Here is a 25,465-nt window from a genome sequence, read left to right as displayed (position 1 = left end):
ACATGAGTCTTTGACGGAGCAGATCTGTTTAGGCTTGTATAACAAACACATGACTTGCAGACCCTATTTTCCAGGGACAGTCCCAGTTTTACAAAAGCCATCCCAGTTCCCGATTTGATCCCAGAATATCCCACTTTTCATTTGGATATCCCTATTTTCATCAGAGAAATGTTGGAAGATATGGACTTGGGACCAGGCCCATGCAGAGCTTATCTGAGGCCAGGGTTGAAGTTATAATAAAATTATCAGCTCAAACAAAAAGGAATTGGTCCTTGGCACCCGCCATACCTGATGTTTTTAAGGGAATCCCGATACAGCATCTCAACATCCGCCATCAGATCAACATTTATTTATTTATTTGTTTATCTATTTATTTATAAAATTTATATACTGCCCTTCATCAAAATATTTCAGGATGTTTCACATGATAGAGGCACAAATAAATAGTCAAAACAGAAGCAAAATAAAAATAAAAAAGGAACCCCCACCACCACCACCACAAAAACATCTAGAATATCCATTAGTCAAGGACCTGGTTGAAGCCAATGGGAGCCATCCTGTGATTTTCAGATGAGGGGCAGTGTAGAAATTTGATATCACAATTTTTTAAAAAATAAAAATGAGATTGATCTTGATTTATCCCAGCTATGCTCAATTCTGAGTGTTCAGGCATCATGTCAGAAAATGGTCTGTTTTATTTCCAGCCAAATTAACATGGCTATGTTGTGTCCAAAGGAACAAATTGGAGCACTGCCATGAGCAAGAAGAGGCTGTTTTTGCCAGACTTCCTCTCACTGTGTAATCTTGCACAGTAATACATAGCTGTGTCCTCTGGTTTCAGATTGTTCATTTGCAGATACAGCATGGCTGATGGGTTGTCCCTGGAGATGGTGAAGCGTCCTGTCACAGAGCTGTCATAGTATATTTCTCCACTATCATGGCGTATCCATGCCACCCATTCCAGTCCCTTCCCAGCAGCCTGTCGCACCCAGCTCATCCAGTAGCTGCTGAAGTCGAAGCCAGAAGCTCGACAAGAGAGGCGGAGAGACTCTCCAGGTCTTTTGGTGTCGCCTCCTGACACCTCCAGTTGGTACTGTGATTGAATACCTGTAAAGCAAGAGATATTATAAAGCGCTAATCTTATTGATTCATGTCTAATCAATAAACTGCAAGTGTGTCCTTGCATGCCGGAGGATAATTAAATAGTAATATTGACCTCTGAAGACTACCAGGAAACAAACTATTTGAAGTAAAGGAATCATTCCTTTTGCTTGCTTTGGGGAAAGTGGCTTGGAATGGGATGTCAATCACACAGTGCTTGTGGTTCTGGATGGAGATGGGGCTCAAAGAGTGTTATGACCCAGTGGAACAGGAAGCTGTCCATGCATTTACATAAACCTCAGGATAAAAAGAGAAACACGTTAGCAACATTTGTTCTTTGCACATACACAGTAGACACAGCTTGAGAGATAGTGGACCTGTATTAATGGGGAGCAATGTGGTGGGAAAATGCATTCAAAGTAAGAGGCAGGAAGGCAGATTCAGCTTAAAAGTTCAGTGTTAAATATATATACAGACACAATGGTAAGATGCACTATAGTGCTATTAATTCTATTTCTATGATATCTGAATGTGCATCCATAGATATGAATTAGCATAGTTTTAACACAAATTTTTACACAGATTTGTATGCCCCTTTCTGTGTGTTGCAGAGCTGGAATGTATGGAATAGAATAGCAATTCTGTCTAGTCACCTTCAGGCTTGACTACTGTAATTCGCTCTATGCGGGGCTGCCCTTGAAACTTTCCCACAAACCCCAGCGGGTGCAGAATGCTGCAGTGAGGCTCCTCACGGGTCCCTGCCATGGGAGCATATTCACCCAGTGCTTTACCAGTTACACAGGCTCCCATTGGAGTATAGGGTCAGGTTCAAGGTGCTGGTTTTGACATTTAAAGCCCTTTGTAGCTTAGGGCCCTCATATTTACGGGACTGCCTCTCCTGGTATGCCCCACAGAGGACCTTAAGGTCCATGAATAACCATCGTTTAGAGGTCCCGGGCCCTAAAGAAGTCAGATTATCCTCCACCAGGGCCAGGGCCTTTTCAGTGATGGCTTCAACCTGGTGCAATGCTCTGCCCCATGAGACTAGGGCCCTTCAGGATTTAATCTCCTTCCGTCAGGCCTGTAAAACACAGCTATTCCGCCTGGCCTTTAATTTGAATTCAGACTGATCTTTTATTTCCCTTCTCTTCCTTCCCCCTCCCCTTTTATGAAGATTACCCGCTCTGAGACCCCACAGCTAATTCTCCACTGGCCTCCTCACTGGCCCAAGTAGGACTAATTCAGCTAGCTAGCCCTGGTGACTATCAAATGCTTATTAGATGGATTTCCCCAAATTGATTTTTGAATTTTATTGTTATTCATGTTTTTATACTGTATTTTACGATGCTTTTGCAATTAAGTGTTTTAAATTTGTTGTTAGCTGCCCTGAGCCCGGTTTCCTCAACCGGGAAGGGTATTTCTGAATAGAAAGTTATGAAAATGTCTCTTGGGGAATCAAACTCTAATGCTGCCAGCGAAGTCGAGGCAGCTGAGGAAAAAATACTCAGCTTCACAGCTGTAACCAAAAAAACCAAACAAAGCTTTATTTCAGACTTTATTTCAGTTGTGGTGAATGGCTTCATAGGCTTTAAATCACTGCTGCCCCCTTGTGAGAAACGGAATTTTTTTTAGGAGACGCTCCTACACTTCACCCAGTAAGAGATGCCTCTAAGCTTTTGTACAGTTTCTCCTTTGGTTTTTCTCACTGTGTTTCCTGCGGGCACAATAATATATAGCTGTGTCTGCAGCTGTCACAGATCTCAGCTCCAGGTCATATGTATTTCTGGAGGCATCGGCAGTCACAGTGATTCGACCTTGGAGATATGGGCTGTAGAATAATCTCCATTTGCTGCTAGACCAGTCGATCTGGCCCATCCATTCCAGGCCTTTTCCGGGAGCCTGTCGGACCCATTCCCAGAAATTATTTTTGACAGAATCCCCAGAAATGACCCATTCCCAGAAATTATCTTTGACAGTGCAGGTTAGTCTCAGGGACCCTCCAGGATTCACAATATTTGGTCCAGATTCCACAAGTTGGACACTGCAGTGGACATCTAAGGACAACAACAAGATTTTGGTTACCATGCAATTTGTCCATCTGTAATATTTGATTTTTTAAAATGTTTATCTGGAAGATACTCACACAACGGCACTGCTAACAAAGACAGGAAAAGAAAGGGGGCCTTCATTGCTTGCAGAGAGAAACTCCTCCCTCTGGACTGACTAGTTGTCAGTCTAGGTCCAGGTGGGCATCTGAAGACTTGGTGTGGGTGGAGCTATTTAAAGAGAAAGCTTTTTGGAAAGGAATTTGAATCAACTTTGCATCTAGTGGTGGGAATCCGATAAAGAGAGGTGATCTAAACTGAGAATATGCTCAGAGCACTGCCTCCACCAGCGGGAAGTGGGTCCATCATTTAAAGAAGTCCTCTGGGCCACACACACTTTTATAGGTCCCTTGTTTCCCACTACCAGAAAGCAGCAGGAAGAGAAATTTTTACAAGTTCTCATCTTGGCTGGGGCCACACTCTGCCAATGTGAACCATCCTGTGCTTTCCGGATGAGCAGTGGTGTAGAAATTTGATAATATTAGTTATCTAGGAGAGCTCTGGAAAGAGATGGAAAGATTAGCAGGATTTTAATCCCGCTTGTAATGTAACAAATACCATGAATAATTTGAATTGAATTAAAACATAGCGTATGGAATAGTATGAGTATTTAAATGTAGAAATAGGACCCATCGAGAGTGTGGGGGGAAGTTGTGGGATTCAGAGTAATCTCTACGTATGGATACGTATTTGGATTGTTCTAATTTTATATTGGTAAAATCATATAAAAATGAGTTTAAAAAAGAAAAGAAAAGAATCATAGAATCATAGAATCATAGAATCATGGAGTTGGAAGAGACCACAAGGGCCATCGAGTCCAACCCCCTGCCAAGCAGGAAACACCATCAGAGCACTCCTGACATATGGTTGTCAAGCCTCTGCTTAAAGACCTCCAAAGAAGGAGACTCCACCACACTCCTTGGCAGCAAATTCCACTGTCAAACAGCTCTTACTGTCAGGAAGTTCTTCCTAATGTTTAGGTGGAATCTTCTTTCTTGTAGTTTGGCTCCATTGCTCCGTGTCCGCTTTTCTGGAGCAGCAGAAAACAACCTTTCTCCCTCCTCTATGTGACATCCTTTTATATATTTGAACATGGCTATCATATCACCCCTTAACCTCCTCTTCTCCAGGCTAAACATGCCCAGCTCCCTTAGCCGTTCCTCATAAGGCACCGTTTCCAGGCCTTTGACCATTTTGGTTGCCCTCGTCTGGACACGTTCCAGTTTGTCAGTGTCCTTCTTGAATTGTGGTGCCCAGAACTGGACACAGTGCTCCAGGTGAGGTCTGACCAGAGCAGAATACAGTGGCACTATTACTTCCCTTGATCTAGATGCTATACTCCTATTGATGCAGCCCAGAATTGCATTGGCTTTTTTAGCTGCCGCGTCACACTGTTGGCTCATGTCAAGTTTGTGGTCAACCAAGACTCCTAGATCCTTTTCACATGCACTGCTCTCAAGCCAGGTGTCATCCATCTTGTATTTGTGCCTCTCTCTTTTTTTGCCCAAGTGCAATACTTTACATTTCTCCCTGTTAAAGTTCATCTTGTTTGTTTTTGCCCAGTTCTCTAATCTGTCAAGGTCGTTTTGAAGTGTGATCCTGTCCTCTGGGGTGTTAGCCACCCCTCCCAGTTTGGTGTCATCTGCAAATTTGATCAGGATGCCCTTGAGTCCATCATCCAAGTCGTTGATAAAGATGTTGAATAAGACCGGGCCCAAGACAGAACCCTGTGGCACCCCACTAGTCACTCTTCTCCAGGATGATGAGGAACCATTGATGAGCACCCTTTGGGTTCGGTCAGTCAGCCAGTTACAAATCCACTGAGTGGTAGCATAGTCAAGACCGCATTTTACCAGCTTCTTTACAAGAATATCATGGGGCACCTTGTCAAATACCTTGCTGAAATCAAGGTAGGCTATATCCACTGTGTTCCCTTCATCTACCAGGCTTGTAATTCTGTCAAAAAACGAGATCAGGTTAGTCTGACATGACTTATTTTTCAGAAATCCATGCTGACTATTGGTGATCACAGCATTCCTTTCTAGGTGCTCACAGACTGTTTGCTTAATGATCAGAGAGATTATCTAAACTGAGAATATGCTCAAAGCACTGCCTGAGCCTGTTCCTTCATTTAAAGAAGCACTCCCAGCTGTAGCACCCTGCTTGTGGTTAACGCTTAGCTGGAATGAAATATTCAACGCAGCAATAGAGAAATTAAAATAATTATTTATTTGTCAGACAAATAAATGAGAGGCACAGTGGTATATGGTTACCAAGCTCTGGCCTGGCCTCCTGCCATTATGGCCAGCCCTTATATTCCCTTAATCCAGCCCCCTTTGCTCCTCCTTTGGCTGCCTCTGTCCAATCAGCCTGGTTGGATTTCCTATTGGCTGATTGCTATAACCAATCCTAAAAGATACACCCATATCCTCCTGTCCTTATATGGAACACAAAGAGCTATATATTGTTACATCTATAAATGACAAATAAGTAGTAATATATCTTACATGTGTCTCAACAAGGAATCTTAATTACCAGCTCACCTCTTGCCCTCCTTGCCCTATTGCCTTCTAAAACAAATGGTTAATCTTAAATTTTTATCTTAAACATATGTCAAGGATCTTGAGTTTCACATCAATATTGAAAGATCTCCTTCATTTGAAGGTTTCCAAACAAATGCCTGACAACTAATATATCAGGACAGCTTGGATGGCGTCTTCCTGTCTAGCAGGGGGGCTTAGACTGGTAGCTGACTTAATTTCAAAATACAACTCTTACAACTATATGAAATCTAGCATTTCTTAAATCCTTTGCATAATTACATTTAAGACAATATATTTAATACACAACACAGGTAGCCTCTTAAAAAGGAATAAGGTCTTTGTAAAGTAGAAAAGGGAACTCAGTTTAAAACAGTTTCAGAAGAAACCTCTTTAGTTTACATCTCCCCCCCCTTCTCCAGCCAGTTGCTTTGTTTCCATTAGCTCTTCCCAACATTTATTGCCCTTAAACTCTCTCTCTTTAAGAAAGAAACAGCTTTAAAAGACTTCCCAAAATTTCTGCCAGCTAGATGCTTCTCCATTTGGCCTTTAACCTTGGAAAGAAGATCTGGCTCATTTTACTGGGAGGCACATTGGCATTATTTTACTATTTACTCATTCCTAATTATATTTATCTCTGCCTTTGTTATCTTCTGTAACATGTAGGGTCAGTGTCCTTACTCAGTCTGTAATTTCAGCTTTTACGACTTTGAGAATTGTTTTCTGCTATCAATCAAAAGGGGCCCCTTGTCTAAGAGGAAAACACTGTCAGTGTTTTCTTAAGCAGCTAGCCTTCTTGCCTGGCATGAAACTTTTGAAAATCTAAGCTCTCTCTTTAATATACAAGTCCTGATCAAACATTAATAAAATGCAGGCTTATGCCTCATTCCCCCCTTTCAAGCTCAAGGACCTTCGTCCCAAGTGTCCTTGATAGCTTGACCTTCATCATATTCCTGAGGTAAAGCTCTGTATAGGGCCATGATATGAGGTAGAGTTTCATTTGAAACCATCTTGCTAATTGTACTTCTAAAACATGAAATGATACATGGCATCATACATAAAACCATTACCACTACCGTCAAGAAAAACAAGCAAGACAATAGTATCCCTTTGAGTCCTGTGACATTAGGTAACCAATTGGTGAGCCATCCCATATCCCATCCTTCCCATGTTTGTACTGGGACATGTGCTATATTCTCCATCTTTGTGGCCAACACACGGATTGCCTCACCATTATCAGAAATGTTAAAGCAACAGGCATTCCCTGTCAAGTTCAAGACTCCACATAGGCCTCCCTGCCTGGCAAGTACATAATCCATCCCCATTTTCAGCTGCAAAATGGCGGCTCTACTTTCATCCAGCTGTCGTGCAATAAGTCTCAAACTCTTGGCCGTTGCATTGGTTACAAGTTCCACTACTGCTTGCAATCGAATTATTCTGTTTAGATTATAAATAGGATCCCGTGCCCCTTGTATGAGCTCACCAGGATTCCAGGAGGCGGGATCATAATAGGCTATAATGCGCTCTGGTGGCCAATCATCAGTACCGCTCCAACTTTGGGTACTTCCTCCTGCTATATGAGAAATATCAGCGTTTCTTCGTGTACGCTTGGCCAAATTAGTGGGCATAATCCACATTGGTGGTAATACCCATCCCAGGAAACAAGTCCCACTCCATTTGGAGGGGAGTTTCTTGTATGCCCATTCTCCACATATCCACCACAACCATCGGGTCTGAGGTTTTTGGTACGTGGAGTACAGAAGGCGAAATATCAAAAGAGGTAGAGAGTTCACAGTGCAGTATGTTAGATTGCCTTTTTCTGTCACAGTTATGTTCCATACCACTTTCCATGCATGAATAAAAGGAGGTGCACAGGGCAAGGCATTCCGAGTTCGATAGGTAGTATCGTGTGCCCAGGTATTCTTAATATTATCCCAAGTATAGTGACAATGAGAAGAGCCTATTATGGTAGAATCAGCTGCACCTGATGATTTATGTACACAGAATTCCCCTTGTACAGGTATAACTCGTAATGGTTTAGTTGAGTTCCATCCGGGGAAATTCTGTATTTCTGTTTGGTGTGGTATTTCGCTTACCATACCAATGGCATCTAATGGTATCGGTAATAAGGGCATACCTCCCTCTGAATCATCTGGCCCAAGAGAGCAAACAAGGCAATTGGTCCTATTTGCAACATTGGCTACCATTTCAGCTAAACCTACCCACATATTGTGGTCATGGCGGAATCCATATTTAGTCAATTTGGCCAGATTCAAGGACCCTTCCCCTTCCCAAGGGATCAGGATTAATAATAAAATCATGTTGATGTCTAGCATATGCATTCCTTCCACAAAAGATTACCTTATTGTGATAGCAAATAAATATTAGTCCCAATATAATTCCCCCAGTGACAGAAATGGGGAACCACCAAGACCAAAACATATATCCCGAGGATCCCCAATGAGTAATATCTCTGATAATTGTTCCACAAGGGGGGGGCATTCAATTAATTGTATAAGAGAATCTTTCCTTTCACAATCGCTGGTTCAGATGCTCCTCAAGCTTCAGGCGTGCGCAGGTCAGCCAGCTTCCAGGTTGTGGCTGCAGCAGGCCGGTCGTCTAATGTTGCCCGTGACCTAGCCCGTTCCCGGTAGGGCTAGATACAGGGGTTTTTGGAGAGAGTCAGTTTAAGAGGATTAGAGGGGTCACCTTTGCACGTCCAACTGCCTTCGGACTTCTTCAAACGGGAGTGATGAATCCAGGGGGTCACCTCAGCTACCTTCACCGCTGTTGGAGTAGAGAGCAAGACGGTGTAAGGTCCACGCCACTTAGGTGCAAGTGGATCACGTTTCCACTCTTTCACCCATACGCTATCGCCAGCCTGGAACTGATGAATCGGCTCGGCAATGCTGCACGGCGTGCGCTCGAGGGCCCACCTGTTAAGAGAAACAAAAACACGGGAGAGAGATTGCACTTGTCCCTGTGTCACATGGTCTCCTATTTGTTTAAGATCAGCTGGAATATCCTGAACAAAGGAGGGCGGTCTCCCATACAGGAGCTCAAAAGGTGACAACTTAAGTCTTTTTGTGGGTGCACACCGAACACGAAACAGTGTTATGGGTAACACATCTACCCATCCCAATCCCGTTTCCTGGGTTAATTTTGCCAATTGGGTTTTCAGAGTCCGATTCATTCTTTCAGTTTTCCCTGAACTCTGAGGCCTATAGGCTGCATGCAGTCTCCATTTCACTTGTAGGACTCGACATACTTCTTGTACTACTTGATCAATGAACGCTGGCCCATTATCACTCCCAATGCATCTAGGTAATCCAAACCTCGGGATCAATTCAGTCAGGAGTCTCTTAGTTACCTCTCGTGCCTTTTCAGTTCGGGTGGGAAAAGCTTCAACCCATCCGGTAAAAGTATCTACAAACACAAGGAGATACTTGAATCCCTTAGAAGGGACCAGCTCTGTGAAGTCCACAATTAGGCTTTCCATGGGGACATATCCCACATGTTGGATTCCAGGAGGTTGTACCGGTCCCTGCCTGGGATTGTTTTTAGCACAAAGAACACATTTCTGTGAAATGCAAGTTGCTAATTGTGATAGGTTAATAATATACAACTTCCGACTGAGACTCTCTCTGGTTGCAGTACCGCCAAGGTGAGTAGATTCATGATAATTTCTTACAATTGTGCCTGCTAGATGATGAGGTACATAAATCCTATTGTCCGGCAGGATCATCCAACCGTCCTTCACAACTGCTCCTTCCTGTTCAGCCCACTTCCTCTCTTCTGGGGTATAGTGAGGTTTAACTTCTTCTGGAACTACCTCTGGTATGAGAGCTGCTATAAATCCTCCCACAGGCTTTTGGGCTGCCTCTCGGGCTGCTTTGTCAGCAGCATGATTTCCTCTGGTTATTGGATCCCTTCCTCGTCCATGACCTTTGCAGTGCATTACAGCAATCTGTTCTGGAGCCCATACTGCTTCTAACAGGATTTCTACTTCAGGTCCATATTTCAAGGCCTTCCCGTGGGCTCCTATTAGACCTCTTTCTTTCCATAGAGCACCATGTGCATGCAGGGTTAAGAAGGCATATTTAGAATCAGTATAGATGTTTGCCTTACATCCGGCTGCCAATTGCAGAGCTCTAGTTAAACCTATAAGTTCAGCTTTTTGTGCTGAGGTGCCAGCAGGCAAAGCTTCAGCTTCCACAACTTCCTCATTGGTGACCACAGCATATCCTGCTCGTCTGGCACCTTCATGCAGGTAACTGCTACCATCAGTATAATATACAACATCTGGATTTTTCAATGGTTCATCTTTCAGATCGGGTCTACTGGAATAAACTTCATCCATTATTTGGAGACAATCATGTGATTCTTCATCATCTACCTCTGGTAGGGGCAGCAAAGTCGCTGGATTGAGCATATTCACTACTCGTAGATGAATCCTGGGATTTTCACACAATAGGCCTTGGTACCTAGCCATCCTTGGGTTCGTTAGCCAATAACTACCCTTATATTCCATGAGCGTCAGAACAGCATGAGGTACATTCACATACATCGTCTGGCCGAAGGTAAATTTATCAGCTTCTTTGACAAGGCTTGCAGTGGCCGCTACTGCCCTTAGGCATGGAGGCCATCCTTTTGCTACTGAGTCCAATTGTTTTGACAAATAAGCTACTGGACGGTTCCAACTTCCGCTGCAATCCCATTCTGTTCATGTACATACAGCTGAAAGGGTTTTTCCGAATTAGGCAGTCCAAGGGCTGGGGCCTCCATAAGTCGTTGTTTAATAACTAAAAAGGCTTGTTGCTGCTCAGGTCCCCATACGAATGGGTCCTTTTCTGCACCTCGAGTGCTTTCATGTAAGGGCTTGGCCAGACTGCTGAAATCAGGTATCCATAGTCTACAAAACCCTGCTGTTCCCAGGAATCCTCTGAGTTGTTTCCTTGTGGTAGGTTCCTTGATAAGGCAAATAGCTTCTTTCCTCTCTGGCCTCAATGCTCGTTGTTGGTGTGAGATGTCAAAGCCCAAATATTTGACCTTTTCTAAACATAACTGTGCCTTTTTCTGGGAAACTCGGTAGCCAGCTTGCCAGAGCAAGTGGAGCAGTTCCTCTGTACCTTCTTTACAGGTCTCAAAATCCTTTGCTGCTAGTATAAGGTCATCTACATATTGCAGAACCACCTTTTCTCCAGGTATTGAGGGGTAACTTGTTAGATCCTTCGCCAAGGCAGTGCCAAATAAAGTTGGGGAATTTTTGAATCCCTGGGGCAATCTCGTCCAAGTTAGCTGGCCTTTTGTTCCTGTTAAAGGGTCTTCCCACTGGAAGGCAAATATAGGTTGGCTCTGTGGTGCCAGCCGGCAACAGAAGAATGCATCTTTCAAGTCCAATACAGTAAAAAATGTTGCTTCTGGTGGGATCAAACTCAGCAAGGTATATGGGTTTGGTACATTTGGGTGCAAGGTCTCGATAGCCTGGTTTACGAGCCTCAAGTCCTGCACTGGCCTGTATTCATCTGTTCCAGGTTTTCGAACAGGCAAAAGGGGTGTGTTCCATTCTGATTGGCAGGGCTTAAGCAGACCATATTTTAATAGGCGGTCCAAATGTTTCTGGATGCCCTCTGCTGCTCGCCGGGGTAAAGGATATTGCTTTACAGATACAGGGGTAGCCATAGGTTTTAAGGTTACTACAATTGGAGCTATATTCTTGGCCATTCCTGGTGGGCTATTTTCGGCCCATACTCCTGGTGGCACCTGTAGAGTTCGGAGGAGCTTGTTTAACTCTGTATCCAATGTGGGTTGGACTTGCAGGGCTGACATTAGGCGCCATGATTGTTCCTTAGGTACTGAGAGGGAGATTATTCCTGCTGCCTTTGATGGCAGTTTCATTTCTGGACCTCGAGGAGTGAAGGTGATTTGGGCCTGCAATTTGGACAGCATATCTCTACCTAAGAGAGGTATTGGACACTCAGGTATATACAAAAACTGATGGGTTAAACGATGTCCCCCAATCTGGCATTCCAAAGGTTGGAGGAAAGACCTCTTAGCTGACTGACCAGTGGCACTTTTAATGACTACACTTTTGGATGCCTTTTTCTGCAATAGTTCTGGGAGTACTGAGTATTCAGCCCCAGTATCAATCATAAAGTCTATTAAATGGCTTCCTAATTGAATCGTGACCGTGGGCTCCTGGAAGCCTAACTTTATGGAGTCCGGTCTTTCCTAGTCTTGGGTAAAATCCTCCTCTGCCAGTCCAATGACATTGTCCCTACTCCGTCCTTGTCCAGGTCTCTGATATCTTCCATCTCGGATCATTCCCCGTCCCCGTCCCTGGTTTCTTGGGCCGGAGCCTGGGCCTGGGCCTGGGCCTGGGCGTACTTCTTCCAACCTCAGGGGTTCAGGACACTCCCGCTTCCAATGACCCTCCTTCTTGCAATTCGCACATTGATTCCTTCCCAGTGGTGGATTCCTTCCCCGCCCTCTTCCTCCATTTAAGGGGCGGTAGTCTTGCTTCACTGCTGTGGCTAGCATTACCATCTTTTCCTTCTGCCACTTCTTCTTCTCTTGCTTCTCAGCCTCATCCCTATTCCGATAAACTCGGCGTGCAATGGCCATAATTTGGCTCATCAGCATCCCTTCCCATCCTTCTGATTTCTGAATTTTCTTACGAATGTCAGAAGCGCACTGGGCCACAAATGTAGCAGTAATCATTCTGCTGTTTTCAGGGGCTTCAGGGTCAAAAGGAGTCCATATACGATAGGCTTCTTGCAGCCTCTCTAAAAAGTCTCCTGGACTCTCATTTGGTTTCTGTTCTACTTCTGAGACTTTAGACATATTAGTGGGCTTCTGGCATGCCCTGCGGATACCTTGCACAAGCGTCTGGCGGTAAGTGGTAAGTCTGGCCAGGTGAATTGCATTGTTTGGATCCCAATTAGGATCTTCCAAGGGAAAGTTGTCTTGGAGATGACGGTCAATATTAAAAATATTTCCCACTCTGGCCTGCTCACGCACATATATCTGTGCCTTTTCAATTATGTCTCTCCTTTCCTCAGTGGTGAACAGAGTATTCAGGAGCTGGCGGCAATCTGTCCAAGTAGGACTATGAGTATTTATTATTGAAGTCACCAAGTCCATCATAGCCTGAGGTTTTTCTGCGAAAGATGGGGTGTGTGTTTTCCAATTCATCAGATCCGTAGTTGTGAATGGAATGTACTGGAGGGTCGAAGTTCGAGGTGGCCGTGGTCCGAGTTGCCCGTTAACCAGCACAGGCTCCTCAAGTGCATCAAATACTCTTCTGAGAGGGGCTACTAAGTGATCTTTCTCTTCGCTTTGCTCTAGGGGCCTCAAATCATAGGGGATGGTATTTGTCCCAAGGCGTTCTTTTAGCAGCCTTATACGCCTGGCTGTATTGCTTGCTGACCGATTAAGGTCTCCCTGTAACTTCTGTAATAATTCTCTAGGATTTGGATGTACAGGAGTTTGGGGTAGGCAATCAGTTGTTCCACTAAAAGAGACTGTAGATGGAGTTCTACTGGGACTCACAGATGGAATAACCGCTTCTGCTTGGGCTTTATTATAGGACTCCAATGCCTCCTGAAGATATTTTTCATAATCTATCAAGGAATCAAGTTCTGTGACTCCAGCCCCATTATTCATTCCACTTTCTTGCCTTGGGGTTACAACTGGTGGAGTGCTTGGATTAGGCTCCCTTCGATGTGGAGCATAGGGTGGAGGTGGAAGCAGCTCTTCCTCTGGTCCCTCAAAAATGGGTTTGAGTTTATTTGGCAAGATTCCTTTCCTAGCTTCGGCTTTTACAGCCAATAATTTGCATCGTTGGACTTTGCATTCCCTTATCCATGGAGGATTTTTATTTAATGTGCTCAGCCAGGAATCTATATATGAAAATTGTTCTGGGCACCCTCCAGTTTCTTTGGCGATGTTAGACCAAAGTTTGCTTACTAAATTTATATCAAAGGTTCCTTGAGATGGCCATTCAGTATTTTGCTTCGGCCACTCTAATTCACATAACGTTCTCAGGCGCTCTGGCGTCATTTTGACTCCATACGCCCCTGAGAAGGCTTTCTTAAAATTATTTAACATACATTCAAGAGGTGTATTTCCCCCTTTTGAACCCCCAACTCCCATTGTATGGCCCTGTGAAGTATCCACTCAGTCACTCACACACACGCTTCGTGGGTTTCCTTGCCTGGTGAAGTCGCCTTACCAGGAACCGAAGTACTGCCCACTCCACACTCAGGTCAGCTACAGATTGCTCTGTACTTTCTCACACATACAATGCGCTAGATACTTCACCACACACTCTACCTCCCAACTTTCCTTTTCCCTACTCCAGATCTCCACCTGATGTACCCAACCACCTAGCGTACTCAGTTCCCACTTACTGAGACGCAGAAGTTTGATCAAGACTTCTCTTCCTCCCAATTAATTGGAGGGCCAAAAATCCCTTTGTGCACTTACCCTTGGTTGGTTCCGTTTCCCCCCGGTCCGTCGCCGCCAGTGAGCAGGGTATCAGACAGACGAGACTTCTGCGTTCCCCCTGGAAAAATTTACCAGTGCGCGCTTGGGTAAGCAGTTTAGAGATCCTCTCTCTTGTACCCTGCCCAATAGGGCGAAGGGGCTGCGTTCCAGCAGACCACTTATCCGAGTCACAGGCGCACCATAAAATGTAGCACCCTGCTTGTGGTTAACGCTTAGCTGGAATGAAATATTCAACGCAGCAATAGAGAAATTAAAATAATTATTTATTTGTCAGACAAATAAATGAGAGGCACAGTGGTATATGGTTACCAAGCTCTGGCCTGGCCTCCTGCCATTATGGCCAGCCCTTATATTCCCTTAATCCAGCCCCCTTTGCTCCTCCTTTGGCTGCCTCTGTCCAATCAGCCTGGTTGGATTTCCTATTGGCTGATTGCTATAACCAATCCTAAAAGATACACCCATATCCTCCTGTCCTTATATGGAACACAAAGAGCTATATATTGTTACATCTATAAATGACAAATAAGTAGTAATATATCTTACATGTGTCTCAACAAGGAATCTTAATTACCAGCTCACCTCTTGCCCTCCTTGCCCTATTGCCTTCTAAAACAAATGGTTAATTTTAAATTTTTATCTTAAACATATGTCAAGGATCTTGAGTTTCACATCAATATTGAAAGATCTCCTTCATTTGAAGGTTTCCAAACAAATGCCTGACAACTAATATATCAGGACAGCTTGGATGGCGTCTTCCTGTCTAGCAGGGGGGCTTAGACTGGTAGCTGACTTAATTTCAAAATACAACTCTTACAACTATATGAAATCTAGCATTTCTTAAATCCTTTGCATAATTACATTTAAGACAATATATTTAATACACAACACAGGTAGCCTCTTAAAAAGGAATAAGGTCTTTGTAAAGTAGAAAAGGGAACTCAGTTTAAAACAGTTTCAGAAGAAACCTCTTTAGTTTACATCTCCCCCCCTTCTCCAGCCAGTTGCTTTGTTTCCATTAGCTCTTCCCAACATTTATTGCCCTTAAACTCTCTCTCTTTAAGAAAGAAACAGCTTTAAAAGACTTCCCAAAATTTCTGCCAGCTAGATGCTTCTCCATTTGGCCTTTAACCTTGGAAAGAAGATCTGGCTCATTTTACTGGGAGGCACATTGGCATTATTTTACTATTTACTCATTCCTAATTATATTTATCTCTGCCTTTGTTATCTTCTGTAACATGTAGGGTCAGTGTCCTTACTCAGTCTGTAATTTCAGCTTTTACGACTTTGAGAATTGTTTTCTGCTATCAATCAAAAGGGGCCCCTTGTCTAAGAGGAAAACACTGTCAGTGTTTTCTTAAGCAGCTAGCCTTCTTGCCTGGCATGAAACTTTTGAAAATCTAAGCTCTCTCTTTAATATACAAGTCCTGATCAAACATTAATAAAATGCAGGCTTATGCCTGATGCCTCACAGCGACACACACCCTTTCATGGGTTCCTTGCTTTCTCACCACCAGAAATAAGCAGGAAGAGGAATTTTTACAAGCCCTTATCTTGGCTGGGGCCATCCTCTGCCATTGTGAGCCATCTTGTGATTTTTGGATGAGAGGCAGTGTAGAAATTTGATATTAGTATTAAAAATAAATAAATGAAAGTCAGAGGCGTAGGAAGGTCAGGTGGTACCCGGTGCAGAAAATTTCTTGTCACCCCCCCCCCATTGATCTCCCCCTCCCTGCAAAAATGGTTTTATGTTATTTCATATTTTCTTACAAAGGAAGAATAAGAAGTAATAATAATGATAAACTTTTATTTATATCCCGCCCTCCACGGCTGAAGTTCCTCCTTAGATCTGAGTGTGATCAGACAATCTCTCGGTGTCTTTCTATCTTGCTTTTTACCCAGTCTAAAGGCAGTTGTAATTTTGAATTCGTCTTCCTCAAGGTCCCAGCAATCCGCAAACTCCCGTGTCAAATATTCCACAAGGTTGTCTCTTTCATTCTCCGGAATCAGTCTTAATTTTAAGTTTCTCTCTTTCCTCTGTAACTCCCACAAGGCCAAAGTTGCATCATGCTCATAGACCTTCTTGGCAAGTGGCTCTAATTTCTCCTGCGTCTCTCCAGCAGTGGCTTTGGCCTCTTCGGCAATTTGACGCGTGGTGGCGTTTTCCTCGACCAGTTTGTTTATAGATTCTGTATTCTGGTTTAATCTTGTTGATATTTCTGTTAATTTTTGTGTGTTCTCTGAAGTCTGTTTTGTCAGAGACTCCAGAGTCTGGTTTATCTTAAGCAAAGCTTCTGTCACAGCTTCCATAGAAACGGCTGCTCCTTTGTCTTGTCCTGTTGTTCCAGCTAATCCGGCTGTTGCGCCTGAGATTGAGCCTCTTTTCTTTGCTTGTTGCAGCTGCAACTGTTGTTGTTGTTGTTGTTGTTGCTTGGTCTTAGCTCTTGTAGCTATCTCTTCTTGTGGTCCACTCATGTCAAGGTCAATTCCCACGGGATTTATTCTCCCTTGGAAAATTCCACTGTCTTAGGCCGTGCCGGACTTTACTTTATCCTCTAGAGGGAGCAAATCAAAATGGCCATAGAAGGAAGTTTCCAAATACAAGAACAAAGGAGACAGTCCAAGATGTAGAAAGAAAGGAGATTAACCCAGTCAAAGTCAATGTTTCTAAAGTCTTATAACTTCCAATTGCCACAGTTACCCAGTATACTGTTTATACTGTTTCTTCTTATAATGTACAAAAGTCAGGCACTGTGGAAACTTTGTATCAAGGTGTCACTTCACAGGGAAAAGTCAGCTCAGTGTACTAAAAAGGCAGACCGTTTCAAACTTTCAAATAGATGAGATAGCAGAGGTTTTTTCCTCCAAATAAATCATGCAGTTATTAGTCGAATTCACCTCCCCTCTGCCCTGCTTGCTAGAGGGGAGATCAAGGGTCTAAATGTCCGGTTTATATGATCAAAGAGCAGGTCTAAACGGATGCAAGTTTAGAGTTCCGTTGCTTTCACTTTCATGCAGTCGGGGGGAGGCAGACTTCCTTTGTTTAAATCTCCCCGTTTTTAGCCCAATTTCTGAAATTTAAAGGGTCCCGATTGTTTTCCAGCTCTTACTCACGGGAATTCAGTCCAGATTTTCTTTTCAGGAAGGAATCGGCGCTCTCCGCTTATGGCGACGCGGCTTCACTTCGCAGGCTGGGTAGCGACTCTCAGCACCGCGCTCTCTCCCGGTGTCGATCCGTAGCCTTTAAAAAGGCTCTTTCACGGTACCGGGGGGCGCGAAGGTGCCCACCGAGTCTCCTTGTTCTCAGGCTTGAATTTATCTTCCTTCTCCAAACTTCTTCATTTAGTTATTTGTGGCTGCAGCTGAACCAGTCCGGACAACTGGCAAAGGAAGGTTTTTGGCTGGCTTCAGATTCACTTCCTTTCACTGTGTCTCTCTTGCACAGTAATATAGAGCCGTGTCCACGGGTTTCAGGCTGTTCATTTGCAGATACAGCATGTTTGAAGGGTTGTTTCTGGAGATGGTGAAGCGCCCTTTCACTGAGTCTACATAATGTTGTTGACTACCATCAGACCAGATTCTTGCAACCCATTCCAGTCCCGTCCCAGGAGCCTGTCGCACCCAGTTCATGGGATCGCTGCTGAAGGTGAATCCAGAAGCTCGACAAGAGAGGCGGAGGGACTCTCCAGGTCTTTTGACATCCCCTCCAGACTCTACCAGCTGGACTGCTGATTGTACACCTAGAAAAGGAGGACAGCCATATTTAAAGGATCTGCTAAATATGAAGTCCTATATTATACTAGTCAGCTTTGTTTAAAGCTGGAATAAAATTACCTCCCAAAATTGCTGAAACAAAAACAAACGGAAGCCAAAGTGTCATGTTTGTCTCCCAATTTTGTTCTGAGAGTAAACTGGAAAGTGTTTTGGCAGTTCTACCTCTGGGGATACGCTGGGCAGAGAATGTGCTGCTGCTTTAAAGAGGAAGCTGCCGCTGCATTTACATGCAGCTCAGGATAAAAGGGCAACACAGGGCTTTGACTGAGCAGATCTGTTTAGCCTTATACAAAACATATAACTTGCTGATCCTTCAATTGTTTTGTTTTCCAGTCAAGAATTTACAAAAGCCCTCCTGTTTCCTGATTTGATCCCAGAATGTCCCACTTTTCCTTAGGATTCAAACAAAAAAGGAATTGGTCCCTGGCACCCGCCACACCTGCTGTCTTTAAGGGAATCCTGATACAGCTTCTCAACGTCCCCCATCAGATCAACATTTATTTATTTATTTAACCCGTATTTATTTTTAATTTTGTTTTAAAAATAAATGCTTTAAATAAAGCTTTTGAACAACATTTTTGTATTGGGGGTTTTGTTTTTATTTCAATACAAAAGTGAGCTTTTATTCATCCAAAGGCTTCGGTGTTCCCAATATTAATAATAATCTCAAAAACACACAAATGATGAATAAAGGAAAAAGCAAAACTTAACACACCTGCAATTAGCAGTGTGGGCTTTACTATGTTTGTGGGAAAGCGTGTTCTCCTTCATGGAGAGCACGTGTTGCGGTGGGGGCTGCCAGGACACTCCAAAGTTGGGGGGGCGGGCTAATTGATCGTTGGCCACTGATACGATTGGGGCTTTCCTTGTTGTTGGGAAGAAGTTAATGTTGCCATTTTTTGATTGACAGCCAGAAATAGTAAAACTCCTTGCACGAGGCTAGAGCTTCCTCTTTTCGCCTGTGCATCAGATTGCCCGTCCCTCCCTCCCTAGAATAGGGTTGTCGGCTTTGACCTTGCTATGCCTGTCATGGGGTCGTCTGCTTTGGAGCGGGGGCCTGGTAGGAATTTTGTCCATCTGGCTGATTGGCTGGGGCCATTTGGTTTTTGCCTACTGCGTAGCAAATCGTCACAACTTGTAAGGTTCACGGTTAGGCATTGGTTTATGGTTTGGTTGGTTGAGGGGCATGGATTGGCTGTGCCTGCCCCTCTAATGCTGCTGCTGCAAGGGATTCCGTTAAAGGAATTGGGGGCTAACTATTGCTTGTCCACTCTGTCAAGGGGGCTTGGGCCATAGCAATGAGCTCCTGGTTGCATTTGGGGTGAGGGCAGGTTCCCTGCTCCGTGTAACCCCCAAGTGTATTCCCCCATTCTGACTTTCGCATCGTGCGGAATGTCAGTCTGTCCCCCATGGTGGGGGCAGATAGTCGCAACCAATGCCTACGCAACCACTCACAAATTTGTATTTTAATAAAGTTGTGGCCAAAATTATGCCAAAAATCTTAAACAAAAACTTCTGTGTGATGTGTGAGTTATTGGGGTGGACCTGGGGACCTCGACACGCAACAGACTTAGGCCGAGACAGCTTGGTTCCACCTCTCGCTGTGTGCTACAGACAAGACTAGCCTTGCTGTGTCATCACAGCGTGTGGCTGTCAGTTTAGTCAGTAAATGGGAGGGTTTGTATAACCCCATTGATTAAACTCACCTGCCTGTGCATTGTGCCTTGGTTAATTGGTTCAGGTTGTTTGAATTGCAGATACTATTCTTTGATATATTTTAATGAATCTCATCCGTTTACTCTTAAAACAGTTTGACTCAAGACTTCTTTCCAGCCTTCAGATTCACTTCCTCTCACTGTGTCTCCTGCACAGTAATAAAGAGCCGTGTCCTCGGGTTTCAGGTTGTTCATTTGCAGATACAACATGTTTGATGGGTTGTTCCTGGAGATGGTGAAGCGCCCTTTCATAGAGCTGGCATAGTATACTTCTCCTCTATGTTGGTGTATCCATGCAACCCATTCCAGTCCCTTCCCAGTAGCCTGTCTCACCCAGTGCATGAAGTAGTGGCTGAAGGTAAAGCCAGAGCCTTGGCATGAAAGACAGAGGGACTCCCCAGGCCATTTGATGTCCCTTCCAGATTCTTGCAGTCGAACTGCTGATTGAAAGCCTGTAAAGAAAGCAATATTATAAAGCTTCCTGAACATCAATCAGCAAACTGTACATAACTCCTTACATGCCAAAGAAATAACAACACAACAATAACCTCTGAATATTGCCAAAAAGCAAACTAATTGAAGAAAACACATCATTCCCCAAGTTGTTTTGGGAAAGGTGGCCTTGAAAGTGATTTCAGTCACACAGGGGTTGCAGGTGTGGATGGAGCTGGGGCAAAAGAGGGCTTGACTCCTTTAAACAGGTAGCTGTCCCTCCATTTACATACAGCTCAGGATAAAAAGAGCAACATGTTGACAACTTTGGTTCTGGTTTGGGTAATAGTGATTTTTGCAGAGGTGAATTCAAGCAGCTGGGTTTGCTGCACTGGGTGCCGACCCTAGGGGGCGCCGCAGGATGTGACACTTATGTTATAGTGAATTGTGCAGAACGGAAGGTGAGAGGTGAGGGCTGCCAAATTTTGGGCTTACCCAGGGCACCACTGAAATTTGAAAGACAACAGTCTGCCCCTGATTTTTGCACTTATTTTATCATCTGGGTATGGTGATTTCATTAATTGTGCATGTGCTCTTTATCCATATTCTGAAATAAATTTCATTGTACCTGGGTCAGTCTGCTATAAAATATTGCTTAACTTAGAAGAAAATCTGTGGTGTGACTCTTTATACGTAACTTCTTTGCATGTGATTCATAAAAAAGATGTGTGTATATGTGCTTGTATCAATCTCTGTCTTATGAACTCTCAATGCCTTAATGCCCTGTTTCACAATTAGGGGTCTGGGGACCCTTGGGGGTCCATGGAATGCAGCTAGAACAGTGATGGTCAAACTTGGCCATCCAGCTGTTTTGGGACTACATCTCCCATCATCCCTAGCTAACAGGAGCAGTGGTCAGAGATGATGGGAATTATAGTCCCAAAACAGCTGGAGACCACGTTTGGCCATCACTGACCTAGAAGGTCTGCAGCCCTATCTCTTGCCTCTCCCCAACTCTTTTGTTAGGACATATTTTCATGGTAAAAGTGTTTTTTTCTAAAAAAATGTTTAGGGGCACTCTCCTTTTCCTACTCATATTGAAATACTGCCCCTCAATGAGGCCAAACTGAGATTCACAAAATGTTTAGGGGCATACGTACCCGTGTATTCCACCTGAAAAAAAGCACTGAATGGTAATATTATAATTTTTATGGTCTGTTTTAACACTGTGCGATTTTCAATATATTGGTCAAAATCGGTTTTGAAATCACACTGTGATGATGATTTTGACCCAGCAATATGCAGCAATATATCACTCCTTGCACAAGGGAGAGCAGGGTAGTCAGTTTCAAGGCACTGCCAATATCACAGGATGATCTCACGCATCTGATGTCAACATACCCATGGTGTATGCTGACATCACATGCCTGGGCACATTTTTGCAAGGAGGGGTTGGGTCTGACCCAGGGGTGAAGTGGAGGAGGCACAAGCAATGGCAGCAATGTTGCCGCCCCTCTCCTACAGTGGGTTGTGCGAGAGAGAGGGAGCAGCCTGCTCCCTCACACCCAGCTTCTGCTCTGGCTGAGAGTGGTGGCTGCTGCGGTGGTGCTCCTCTCCTGTACTGGGAGAGGGGTCTGACCCAGGAGGAGGAGAGAAGGAGCAGGCAGTGTTGCTGCCCTTTCCGCGGCTGGGCAGCGCCGCCCAAGGATGTTGCATCCAGTGGGATCCCTTTGCACCCCACCCCACTTGGGGCCCCGCTGCAAAAATTGTGGGTGCCCAACCACTTCATGAGGAATATTGTGGGGGCGACAGCACCCAGCCCCCCACCACATGGTGTCTATGCCTCACACCGAAGGAAGACAGGACAGCTGGTTGTGCGGTGTTGCCTTTCCCTCACTCTGATGGATAACAGGACAGCTGATCGCTCTCACTTCAAGGCACCCTGGCACTACTTTCTCCTGGCACTGAGGCAGAGGCATTTTCTCAGTCAGCAGGAAAGCAGCAGCAGCCATAGCGGGCAGGCGTCTTCGCTGGCTGCTGCAGCTGTATGCCCAGCTGATGGTGGCTTGATGCATCCCCAATCCCCTTCCACTTGAACATGCCATGAGTTGCCACTCCAATGTATCAGGCCTATCCATTCCCATCCTTTTCCAGGAGCCTATCGGCTCCAATCCCATTCAACATTATTGATAAAATCTCAAGTGATAATACAGATTAGTCTCAGAGTCACTCCAGGATTCACAGTCTCTGGTTCAGATTCCACAAGCTGGACATTGCAGTGGATATCTAAGGCCAACAAGAAGACATATATTACAGTATAATGTTTATAGAGATTTGTATCCCCCTTTCTTCTCCTTTTGGAGTATGTGCCACAGAGCTGGGAAGTATGTAATAAAATAGAAATTCTGCCTGGTGTATACTTTGGGAAATGATGGTTGGGGTGGTAATGGCAATGTTTTCTTGGTTCTAAATAGAAAGTTGTGAGAATATCTCTCGGGGAATCAAACTCTCATGCAGTTGAGGCAGCTGAGGAAACAATAGCCTCACAGCTGTAACCACAAAACATCACACTAGGCTTTATTTTAGACTTTGTTTCAGTTGTGATCGATGGTTTCTTAGTCTTTAAATCATTGCTGCCCCCTTGTGAGAAATGGAAATAATTCTAGGAGATGCACCTACACTTCACCCCATCAAGAGATGCCTCTACCATTTTGTACAGTTTCTCCTTTGGTTTTTCTCACTGTGGTTCACGGGCACAGTAATACATAGCCGTGTCTGCAGCTGTCACAGATCTCAGCTCCAGATCGTATGTATTTCTGGAGGCATCAGCAGTAAGGGTGATTCGGCCTTGGAGAGATGGGCTGTAGAATAATGTCCATTTGCTGCCACTCCAGTAGATCTGGCCCATCCATTCCAGTCCTTTTCCAGGAGCCTGTCGGACCCATTCCCAGTAACGATTCTTGACAGAATCCCCGGTGACAGTGCAGGTTAGTCTCAGGCACCCTCCAGGATTCACAGTTCTTGGTCCAGATTCCACAAGTTGGACACTGCAGTGGACATCTAAAGAAAACAACAAGACTTTGGTTACCATGCAATTCGTCCATCTGTAACATTTGATTTTTTAAAATGTTTATCTGGAAGATACTCACACAACGGCACTGTTAACAAGGAAAGGAAAAGAAAGGGGGGCTTCATTGTTTGCAGAGAGAAACTCCTCCCTCTGGACTGACAACTAATTTGGTCCAGCTGGGCATCTGAAGACTTGGTGTGGGTGGAGCTATTTAAATAGAAAGCTTTTTGGACGGGGAATTTGCATCAACTTTGCATCTAGTGGTGGGAATCAGATAAACAGAGGTGATCCAAACTGAGAATATGCTCAAAGCAATGCCTTCACCAGCAGGAAGTGGGTCTCTCATTTAAGAAGCCTTCCAGGCCACACACACCCTTTTATGGGTCTCTTGCTTTCCCACAACCAGAAAGCAGCAGGAAGAGGAATTTTTACAATCCTACAATTTGGCTGGGGCCACACACTGCCAATGTGAGCCATCATGTGATTTTCAGATGAGGGGTGGTATAGAAATTTGATATTAGTATAAAAGGAATAATGAAAGTGACCCTGCTATATTCCAGCTATGGTCAAGTCTGTGTGCTCAGTCATCAGGTCATAAAACCGCTTGCTTTTATTTCCAACCAATATAACTCAACTCTCCCACTGTGTCAACTGCACTGATGGTCTGCCAGGAACATTAAGTCCTACACTGCTTCATATACACACAGAGCAGAAAGGTGGGATTGCAAAATTGGAGACAGGGAAAATGTGTGGTAAAGTGGATTTAAACAGTCCATCTCTATCCCCACCAAAACAGGCTAACATGGTATTTGAAAATTCTTCCCCAAATTTCATCACATCATGTAAGCCATTAAAACAATGGGGAAATTATACCTTAAATCTGCCACAATATTCTGAGCTAAAGGAGCTGTAATCATGCAAACACACATATCATGGAAGCAATAAATATAGCAATGAGTACTGAACATCAACAAGATTCTGCTAGATTACCAGAATTGAATTTTGCACTGCACAAAAGATCACATAAGAAGTAGATCTTATTAGGAAATGAATTGCTGGGGAAATAGAATAAAGTGGTGTCTGAATGCAGCCTAGGCTTTCTCTGAACATTCCATTTTGAACAATAGGCATGGTGCCTCATTTGTGTCAACAAAATCAAGGCAATTTATCTTGAATTTATCTTCCTTCTCCAAACGTCTTCATTTAGTTCTTTGTGGTTGCAGCTTAACCAGTCCAGACAGCTGGCAAAGGAAGGTTTTTGTCTGGCTTCAGATTCACTTCCTTTCACTGTGTGTCTTGCACAGTAATAAACAGCAGTGTCCTCTGATTTCAAGCTGTTCATTTGCAGATACAGCATGTTTGAAGGGTTGTCTCTGGAGATGGTGAAGCGCCCTTTCACTGAATCTGCATAATATTGTTGGCTACCATCATACCAGATTACTGCAACCCATTCCAGTCCCTTCCCAGGAGCCTGTCGCACCCAGTGCATGTCATAGCTGCTGAAGGTGAATCCAGATGCTCGACAGGAGAGGCGGAGGGAGTCTCCAGGCCTTTTGACATCCCCTCCAGACTCTACCAGCTGGACTGCTGATTGGACACCTAGAAAGGGGGGAAAGCCATATTTATTGGGTCTGCAACATATGAAGCCCTGGATTATGCTGGCCATCTTTGTTTAAAACGGGAATAAAATTACCTCCCAAAACTGCTGAAACAAAAACAAATTGAAGCCAAAGTGTCATGTTTGTTTCCCTCTTTTGCTCTGAGAGGAACTGACTGGAAATTGGTTCAGCAGTTCTACCTCTGGCTGTGGGCTGGGCAGAGAGTGTGCTGCTGCTTTAAACAGGAAGCTGCCTCTGCATTTACATGCCGCTCAGGATAAAAGAGCAACACAGGTCTTTGAGTGAACAGATCTTGTATAGCCTTATAGCAAACACATGAATTGCAGACCCTATTTTCCAGGGACAGTCCCAGATTTACAAAAGCCATCCCAATTCCTGATTTGATCCCAGAATGTCCCACTTTTCCTTAGGACATCCCTATTTTCATCAGAGAAATGTTGGAAGGTATGGTAGGGATGTCCCTATTTTATTTTATTTTGGATGTCCCTATTTTTATTGGAGAAATGTTGGAAGGTATGGACTTGGAAGGAGGCCTGGGCAGAGCTTATATGAGGTCCAGTGTGGGAGTCTTGTTATAAAAGTAATAAATAATAATAATAATAAT

The 25,465-nt window shown here is 44.1% G+C and overlaps 1 long non-coding RNA gene across 1 annotated transcript; it reads right to left on the bottom strand.

Moving 5' to 3' along the window:
* Positions 1 to 24,686: 24,686 nt before the first annotated feature.
* LOC308571611 lies at positions 24,687 to 25,060 on the bottom strand. Its single transcript, XR_014001550.1, has 2 exons — positions 24,936 to 25,060; positions 24,687 to 24,841 (listed from the first exon to the last, which is right to left on the bottom strand). It is a non-coding gene; the product is annotated as an uncharacterized lncRNA (long non-coding RNA).
* Between the last annotated feature and the right edge of the window lie 405 nt (positions 25,061 to 25,465).

The sequence above is a fragment of the Podarcis bocagei genome (genome assembly GCF_964188305.1).
Source record: "Podarcis bocagei genome assembly, chromosome: 13".
NCBI classification, from domain to species: Eukaryota; Metazoa; Chordata; class Lepidosauria; order Squamata; family Lacertidae; genus Podarcis; species Podarcis bocagei.
The sequence above is the reverse complement of the archived record's forward strand: the minus strand, read 5'-3'. Positions and strand labels throughout refer to the sequence as shown.